This window comes from Spea bombifrons, chromosome 4 (genome assembly GCF_027358695.1).
Source record: "Spea bombifrons isolate aSpeBom1 chromosome 4, aSpeBom1.2.pri, whole genome shotgun sequence".
Taxonomy (NCBI): domain Eukaryota; kingdom Metazoa; phylum Chordata; class Amphibia; order Anura; family Pelobatidae; genus Spea; species Spea bombifrons.
Genome location: NC_071090.1, coordinates 93,172,508 through 93,182,401, shown reverse-complemented (window position 1 = coordinate 93,182,401; position 9,894 = coordinate 93,172,508). Strand labels below are relative to the sequence as shown.

General features: G+C 39.7%; 1 long non-coding RNA gene across 1 annotated transcript; it reads right to left on the bottom strand.

Annotated features, from left to right (window-relative positions):
- Nucleotides 1–4,647: 4,647 nt before the first annotated feature.
- On the bottom strand, nt 4,648–5,262 carry LOC128491295 (uncharacterized). The gene is made up of 2 exons (XR_008354030.1): nt 5,073–5,262; nt 4,648–4,754 (listed from the first exon to the last, which is right to left on the bottom strand). It is a non-coding gene; the product is annotated as an uncharacterized LOC128491295 (long non-coding RNA).
- Nucleotides 5,263–9,894: the final 4,632 nt, after the last annotated feature.

Sequence of the window (9,894 nt, the reverse complement as noted above, 5' to 3'; positions counted from 1 at the left end):
AAAGGGCCTGAGTCGGCCTATTTAGGTTTTTCTAAACATGCTCATACCAGACCATGCTTTGTTCTCACAGACAACTTATCTCGTGTTTAAAAAAAAAACTGCTACATTGCTGAGACAAAATAACATATAACACGCATAGCATGATTTTAATGAAATTTGTACCAGTTTGTTACTCCTACTTTTAATAATTTAAAATAAAATAAGTGAACTGCACAGTCAGTAAATTAGTTTCCAAATGGAGTTTTACTCCTTACAGAGTCACCAAATTCAGAAAAGAACTTTGGCTTACTTGGAGGAATTATCAAATTATTCTTATTATTATTTATTATTCAAAAAACTTTGATCAAGATATGATCAAGATATGATGTATTTTACTGGAGGTGGTGCAGACCAGCAACCTGCTGGGATTAGCAATGGTAAATGTGGTCCTCTCTTCCCATTCAGTTATTATTTTTATTCAGTATCTATAGGTGGGAGTAATCAGTTTGTTACTTCAAAAATACAAGCTGCTTTGTGAAAAAGTTCATCTTAAAAAAAGAAGCTACAATTATTTTAAAAGTTTACTGACTCTTTACCAAACATAATCATAATCTAATGATGTTTATCTAGAGCCAACTTTTTGATCAATTACCGGTATGTTTTGTTATCTTTAGGCACTATTGCGCCATCTAGTGGGCTTTTTGTTCTTTAACAAAATTCTGGAATGTTGAGAAGTGAAGAAACATGTAGAATTTGACAACAGATAAGAGCCATTCAGCCCTTCTAGTCTGTGACCAGTGGCCAGTTTTACATGGCTATCTTGGTGGCATTCCACCTTGCCCTGTGGATTGAAAAGTTGGATAGCATCAGGCCCGGACTGGCTATTTGACAAAGTTTGCGACTGGCCTGCACAAACAAAGAAACATAGAATTTGCCAGCACATTAGAACCATTCGACCCACCTAGTCTGCCCATTTTTCCTTGGAAAAGACTCATTCCTTAATCAGTTCTGGTCTTGTCTTGGATGTAGGATAGATTTATCCCTGTCCCAAGCATTTTTAATGTGTAATGAAACATGAAATGCCGGCACAGCGGCAAAGCGGGAAGATGATAATGAGAAGTAGAGAGAGGGAGTAGATAGTTAGAAGGGGCAGAGGGGGGTAGTGAGAAGGGGCAGAGGGGGGGAGTAGTGAGAATGGGCAGAGGGGAGGATATAGTGAGAAGGGGCAGAGGGGGTGTAGTGAGAAGGGGCAGAGGGGGAGTGTAGTGAGAAGGGGGGTAGTGAGAAGGGGGAGAGGGGGAGTAGTGAGAAGGGAGCGCCAGAGGAGTAGTCCGCACAGGGCGCCAGAGCACTTAAGGCCGGCTCTGCATGTATATGATACCTTTACAATACATATACCTAAACTGAATAACTGCAAATACTATCAGAAAATGATAAAAAGTTATTAAGCACCACTGATAAAGATTTCTCAGGCACCACAATCTATGTCATTTCATTTCCGGAGGAACTTAAATCTAGAATTCAGAGAAGAATAAAAAAATAGGTTTTGACACTAAGAAAACCTATGTAATGGGCTTTACACATTAAAATAAGCAGTATGCATTAGGAATCACTGTATGTGTATATGATAGCGATGTACGGTCCCTTCTCTTCTAACACTAACACTGGCCCACATGGCATTTGCCCAGACCTCCATTGTACACAGGGCAGAGATTCCCATATGTTTCCTGCAAATTTACTTGCCTGGACTTCATATCAGAAATGTATGAATCCTAATTGGTGAAAATCTGACAATAAAATTATTTTTTATATTTGTAGGAAACAGTTGAATTAGTAGCTGTAATTGAGCAGCAGTTCTGGCATGAACCCCAGAAGTCTGTTGTTAAACATAGGTAGGGAAAAATGTGTTTTAAAATCAACCGCTTTTAATGCTGGTTTATGGTTAATGATGTTATTTTGTCATTGAAAGGGTTAAATTATTAGTGTAAAACTCCACTCAGCGTATGCCGAGTGTCTGTTTTTCACTTTAAACCTGTCTAGAAATCTCTAAATATTTTAATTATATGTTACATTAATTATATAGATCTCAAACTGTATCCATTTACAATGGGCTAGTATTATGCACGCCTCATTAAATTAAATATTGACCTCTGTTTAGCCAGTGTTTTAGTTCCTTAACTGCTTAGTGATTCCATGATAAAAATGTATGTATGAAACAATGCTATCCAGGGCCAGACTGAGGGGGACACGTACTTTAAATCCTGAGGACGGGATTTGACCTAAGGGCAGCATATCCAGCCAGCAGCCGCACACTGCAGCACCTGATCTGCCACTGGAGTGGGCATTAGCCTAGTGTACCAAGCTGCCCGTCCGGGCCCGATGCTATTTATTCATTTTAATTACAAAACAAAACTTGTGAATCCACAAGAATAGGATAAGGAGGAATGTCAGCATGATCGCCCTGTTTTACCACTTCAGATGCACCTGTTTTTAGTGACAGACGCATGGCATCTCCTCTGGTTTTGACAGCATCAAAGCCATGTGTCCCCAGCGGGGGATCCTCTGATGGAGACGAGGCAGCCTTGTGTCCATGTAACAGAAGCAGCTGCTTCCCAGAAGGACATACTCAACAACAGCGCTGAGTGAATATTCACCTACTATTCAGGTTTAAATGAACTCAGCATCCTTTAGAAGCGTCATTATGATAAGCCAATGACATCATTCTATTGCAATGTATAGGAGCAGATCATGAGAAGAAATAGCCTTGTATTGGCTGCTAAATGTATGTACAACAGCAACAATCATAAATGATTACCTATAAAACATTGCAATTTATAAAATTCACAAATATTTATAAATGCAAAATGCAATATGCAATATGCCCCGAAGGAACATTATTTCTCACTGCTTATTTGATATTTGATTCTGATCATCACAATTTTATTGAGCCATTTAAGAATAAAAACTAATATTAGCATTTCTGGAAGAAGCCAAAGTAATTGTAAAGATGCCACTAGAATTTTGAGATAATGTTGTATACCCACAGCTGTATATTTACAAACACATAAGACGTATTATGTCACTAAAAAAATAGCAGAAATGTTTCAATTCACTCTGTCCAATAAGTACCTAAACTTTGGCTTAAGAAATCGTTGAAGCATCTTTGAGAAGATTAGCTGGTAATAACTAAGATTCAAAAGGAACATTCAGCTCATTGTCACGTGTTACCATTAAGACATTCAGGAGGAACATTTTTGAGCGTTCTACAAAACCACCTTTAAATATTAAATAGAACATGATGGCAGATAAGAAGCTTCCGGTCAATCTAGTCTGCCCATTTTTGCTGATGTAGAGACTCAGATCTTATTAAGTCCTTGATCTTGTCTTAGATTCAGGATAGCTTTATACCTTTATACCCATTCATGTTTAAATTCCCTAACTGTATTCTTCATACAATTATACAATAATGACGTTAACAACCAAACATGTTAGATTATATTAAAAGAGAAAATACTTTTATATTTTACTTACACAAAACTGTGGTCCAAGTCTCAGCAGAAGTTCCTCTGGGACGTCAGATGCAGGCAATGCTTACCTGCCATAACAGCATCCAGCAGTCTGCCCCTTAACTGCCTGTTAAAGGGGGAGGTCACACTAGATCTCCCGTCAGTCTGTTCCTATCTCACCCGCCAATTGTATGGGCGCTGCTGTTGGTGACAAGCTGGAGATGACAGGACATTAATCCTCGAGATCTTTGGTGAAATATTGTACACAGTCTAACCACTCTTTTTAGGATAAACTCAGCTGAGTACGTTTATGAAAACGTGAACACAACATACACATTTTCATTTTTAATATTAAATACCGTATTAGCTCGATTATAAGCCGCACCCTAAAAGTTAGGTGCTTTTCTAAAGAAACATTTTTCTTAGTAAAAAAAACCATAGAATAGATATGCTGCCACTCTGCCCTCCCCCGAGACATGCTGCCACTCTGTCGCCCCCTCAAGATATGCTGCCACTCTGCCCCCAAGATGTGCCCCCCACCCCTAGACTTACCAAAGCAGACTACTTACACGTAGACAACTTCTGATTGAGATTGTTAAAGCGCATCACGCAGACGTTCACTGGCTGCGGCGATGCGAGTGTAAATGGCCTCCGCTGCCAGCACGTCAGCAGGATGTGCTTTAACAATCTCCCTTGCTGGGACTTCCCATATTCTTAAAGAACATCGAGCAGACGTGCCAGCAGTGGAGGTTGTTTACGCACACATTGCCGCAGCCGGTGAACATCTGCGCGATGCACTTAGACAATCTCCCGTGCCGGCACTCCCCTCGCGGAAAGCACCGGCAGGGGAGGCTGTCTGAGCATATCAGAGAATAGGATGCAGGTCCCCTGCACCGCTGCGGGGGATCTGTATCCTAAACTTGCTGCCTACCCGGCGTCCAGAGCTGCATGTCCCGGGCGTCGGGCAATACGAATTGCGCATTCCTGCGCTAGACCCCGAATATAGGCCACACCCCCACTTTAAAGACTTAAAGTGGGGGGGAAAGTGTAGCCTATATTCGGGCAAATACGGTAATATAATGGAGTAGGTCGTATATTAACTTTAAATTATGACGAAAGTGAATAAACTAAAAACTATCCTGAAATGAATAACGACAAACGAAAACACAATATATATTTTTATTGAAGCTATGTGCCACATCACATATCAACCAAACTTCAAATCATTGCCGATTATTCAATCAGCTTTCTCTAAAAGCAAATCAATAACTTTTATTTCATCTGCCAAAACCTTCCTCACAGCCTCGTAGGTGTTTCTGTTGATCTTGGAGTTATGTGAACACAGATAGCTCTTCAGAACCGCAAGTGCTGCAAATGCCTTCTCTGTGGCATCCATGTCAGTGTTTTTATAGAGAATAGTTTGGATTTCAGGAATATAGTTTCCTAGTAATATCATCAATTTGTTGAACTCTCCATAAGCTTTTGATGGTGGAATGGTTTCTGCTTTCTCTCTGTTGGTCTGATCAAAATGTTTATTCCTATTTCTTTGAAAGTTATATTTGATATGTCTGGATATGGGTGTAAAACCATGGGAAGCAATCAAGGAGTTGTGTGGTTTCCCTTCTGCAGATGTTTCTTGCTTTCTTCCAGTTTTATCTAGATAGTGTTTGCTACTATTTATTTCTGCACTTTTACCAGTAATATTTGGAATGCTTATTGTACCCCTTTGAAGCTTTTCAATGTTTTGAAGGGTTAATTTGCCGTCTCCATTCTTCATTGCAGGGTTATTTGTTTCAAGGTGGCTGAACAAAGGTCCCATATTTATATCAAACACATCTATCTCTAAATCCTTCACTAAACTAGTTGTTTTATTAAAAGCATTAACAGTAGGTTTGTTTGCTGATTGTGTAACACTGGATAATGTTGTTTGTGGCATGACTGTCGTCCTCAGGTAATTCTGCCCGGTTGTATGTGTTGTTGTTGTGTGTTGTTTTACTGATGGATGAACAGTTACTTCTGGAAGAGCGTTTAGGAGCTTAAGTAAGATGTTTCTGAGATTATTAACAGTTTCTAGGTCCTCCATTCGTTTGAGGTAAAATTGAAATCCTACAAGATAGTACACAATATGTTAGCAATACAATAGAATGGCAAAGCACACCACGATGAACACATATTGGGTTGCTGTATGGTCGTGTCATTTATCAGGAGCTACAAATTCATACCTGAAATACAATGTGTGTTAAAAAAAAGACACACAAAACATGACTACAACAAACTTTGACAAAGGCCGGTGGTAGAATGAATGCATGGAACCTGTTTAAATACCAATATTTGAAATACCCTGGGTTGTCTAGTTTTGGGGGGGGGGGGGAGTTTCATTGGGGTGATCAAAGAGATTCCTAACAGGACATGAGGGCAGAAAGACCAACTGTGCATGCCCTAAATGTGGCCTTTTAGCCCCCACATAACCTGACATTAGTGCAATGAAAGTGTGAACATACCAGCATGTTGGGGCGTCTAGTTTTCAAAAATATATGGTTTGATGGAGTACATGGGGACAGAATTACCAGATTTCACAAAAACTGGGTATTTCTAAACTCAGGACAAATGTATTTAGCAGTTTTTTTCATTAGCTTTTATAGTAAAATATTTTTTAAATAAAAGTGAAAAAGGTGCTTTTTTTCACCATATTTTATTAAAGGAATGATATGATACTATCAAAAGAATATTTTTAACAGGGTGGTAGATAAATGGAACAGCCTCCTAGCATAAGTGGTAGAGGCTAATACAGTGAGGAAACTCAAACATGCATGGAAAGGCATAAAGTGATCCTGACCTAACCCAAGACCAAGGACTGATTAAGGTCTGGGTTTTTTTAAAAAATAGGCAGACTAGATGGGCTGAATGGTACTTATCTGCCATCAAATTCTCTTTCTAAAAGTGAATGCAAACTTCTCACATGTACCCCTAAGTAAATGTAATTAGTATATTGTAAACCTGAACAAATGACACCTTTAAAGATTAAAAGGCACCAATTCTGTCCCCACTGAACTAAGGCATTCCTTTAATTCCCATGGTTTCCAAATCCCCCCTTACTTTTACATTGCTAGTAAATACATGTACATATATATTTTTAATCATAGGATTTTTTATTTGTTTCTGACATTACGATTGCGGCATTTACGAAAGAGGGTCACTGGGATAACGGTGAAAGCTGCTGTCAAGGGGCCCTTGACTAAACTGACTGATAGGAAGTATCCGGTAACAAGGCGGGAGGAGGTATAAAGTAGCCGTTACTCTTCTCTCTATGGTCTGCACCATTTTTTTCTTGACTCTTTATAGCTCTCTCCTCTAACATTGAGTTTCAACTTAGTAAGAATTAAGTACATTATTTACCATCCGAACATAGTAGGCCTTGTGTGCAGATTATATTAAATGCCCTTCACACGCAGCATATGTTCAAACTAACGGCTATTAGCGCCCCATTATCAGTAGGACCCTGGCTCTTACATGACCTTCCATTTCCAACACAGTCTCTCCAGCTCTTACCTGTGCCCGAAGTCGGGCTTGGTCCTCTCATGCTGACGCATATCCCAAGGAGCAGACAGGCGGCCATGGACCACCCCATCCTGCCTTCCGACAAACGCAGATCCCCAACTGCCTGCGGAAGGCTGTTAGCAGCGCGCGCGGAGCGACATGCGCCGTCACGTGAGGGCGGGAAAGTGGAGGAGGCACAAGACTGAGAGAAGTTTCTGGCGAACCAGCAGCGACAGACGAGAAACGTCCTGAGGTGAGGTCGGGAAACCCGAATCGGGTACGGGGTATAGTGTGTGTGATAGAAAACGAGCGTTGGTTTAGCGGAGAATGAGCCTGCGTGTGGTATGCAGTTCGCTGGTATGAATGTTTACCTCACGATTATTGCTATTCCTGGGACCAACAGATCTCTGTAGTCATAGTATACAGCTCTCACCCGGGCACTTTCATTTTACCAGTGTGTAATAATAAATGCACCCTAGGGGCAGTCGGGGCAGTGCAATGAATGGCATGGAGATGATTTATCGTGTGGTAATTTAAGTGTTATTGTGAGGGTTATCCAGGTATTACAAAATCATGTGTGGGGGTCTCTGGGGTACACAGACATCATGATACAGCAGCAGTACTGGGGGCACTACACTAAAGGTGCTGTCCCACCTACTCGTCGAAAAGTAACATTTTTATAACCAAATGGAACGTAAGAAGCATCATGCCCTGAACTGCTGAATGCCTGAGCCCATGGCATAAATATATAAAACTATAACCATAATTATCATTTTCATGGATTACTTCAATATCATGTTACTAAAAAGCAGGCACTTTGTTGTCTAATCTGAAAAGCACTTTAAAAGTGTATGTGGTGTTTTATTGGCTTTACTGATAGAGCTCTAGTTTGTTTTGTGTTAAGTGGAACGGCACCTTTAATGCCCATTGCAGATTGTGTAATAAAAAATAGATAAAAAAAAGAGTGGGTATCATGGTAAGCCTGATGGTTTGCCCTCCATAAGGCTAAAAGTGGTTATGTGACAAGTGATATGAAGATAATATTTGCATTATATAATGCATTTTGAGATTCTAGAGTCATGACATACATTTGTTCTGTATTAGGGCAGAAGCTGCTGCAGGGTATCGTGTAAATATTACTAATGTCTATGTATTACTTTATTAATAGTATAGGTGTTACACTGTCAGCTCTTACTGTACATAGTGTCCGTTAGTTGCTTCAGTCGAAGGACACATTAAATGAGGGAAGATGAAACTAACAGCCTACCATGAGAAATGGCAGAGGGCAATACAGAGAGGGAATTTAAGCATACATGGGACAGGCATAATGCTAACCTGAATCTAAGACGAGATCAGGTCTCTCTACATCAGGAGAAATGGGCAGACTAGATGGCCGAATGGCTGTTATGTGATTGAGTCCAGCTACTCCAGTGACTGACTGTCCTGTGGAAGTTGGGAGCCAGGCGGACAGCATCAGCTGTAGTTTCTTAGCCAGGATAGATGCATATAAAATCATTTAGGAGCTTCTGGCTTTTTGGGCTACATTAAAGAGCAGTAAAACCCCTTATCAGACCTTTAGCTTTTTATTTTTAATCACATGGTATCGCCTACAGTTTGGGGTATTTTTGTGTTGCGATAGATGTGCTCCTAATTGACTAGCATAAGACTACTTCAACAGTAGTTGCATCCATTTATTCCACCATTTTTTTTTTCTTTCACTTGTGAAGACACAATCCACATATGCTCTGACAACATTGATCTAAATATCAGAGGAGGAAATATACCAGCACTAGTTTAGGCTAATATTTTATTAAACGATGATAAATGTACAGTAATATTTTGTAGGGAAAACACACAAACATTAAAAGGTCCTGTTTGGTTCCCACAATCTCTTACGTGGAGTCTTCTCTAGTATGTTGAGCAGGTTGTTATAAGCTGTTCGCCTCGACAATCACCCAATTAGCCTCCCACTTATCAGAGTTTAAAGTGGTGGTATACATAAAAATACAATAAACAGTGATATTATCGGACATAAGAAATAATGACTCATATTAAATAGTATTATAAAGCATGATTCATTCATTATAAAGTATAATGAACATTGTAACAGCTAATACATACAAACTGAATGTTTCTTGCCTGTTTATGGATCCTTATTTTGCATTGCACTGCTGACATATTCCTTACCACAAAATTATTCAAGATCTGTAACTCCACTGGCATGACAGGTTACAGTATGCTTAAAATGTTTCTAAGTGATGATCTGACGTTTAAAGGATCTGACTGTTAAATAAGTAGATGATTATTTAAATAGCAAGTAAAGTTCAAGCACCAAATTGGAAGTGATTTAAGTAAATTAGAAGAATGGATAATAGTTTGCAGCTGCTGTTTATGGTTGATAACTGTAAAATAAAGCATGTGGGATGTAAACATCCCATGGCAAAATACACTATTGTGGGCACTGTTAGTTCAGTGGCAACTGAAGAGAGGGTCCTAGGAGTAAATACTTTTGAAGAATTAAAGGTAAACTGGCAATGCAACAAAGCTTTGGGAAAAGCAAGCAGGGTGCTGGGTTGTACAGCAAGGGCCATCATTACCTCAAAGAAAAAGGGGGTTCTGCCACTTTACAGATCTCTGCTTAACCTCATTTATACCACAATAGGAAAACCGCAATGTAAGAATGTTCAGTGACAAGCAAGTAAAGCCTTTTGTGTGTCTGTTAGGGAGGCAAACATTATCTTTATGAGTTTTTGTGTAAACAGTGCAGAAGATGCCCTACTTCATCCTTTGCTGTGACAGAAGCTCTGCACTTCCATCCATGGTGAGATCCACACAGCTTGTTTGTGAATTAGATGACAGTGTAACTAGGGTA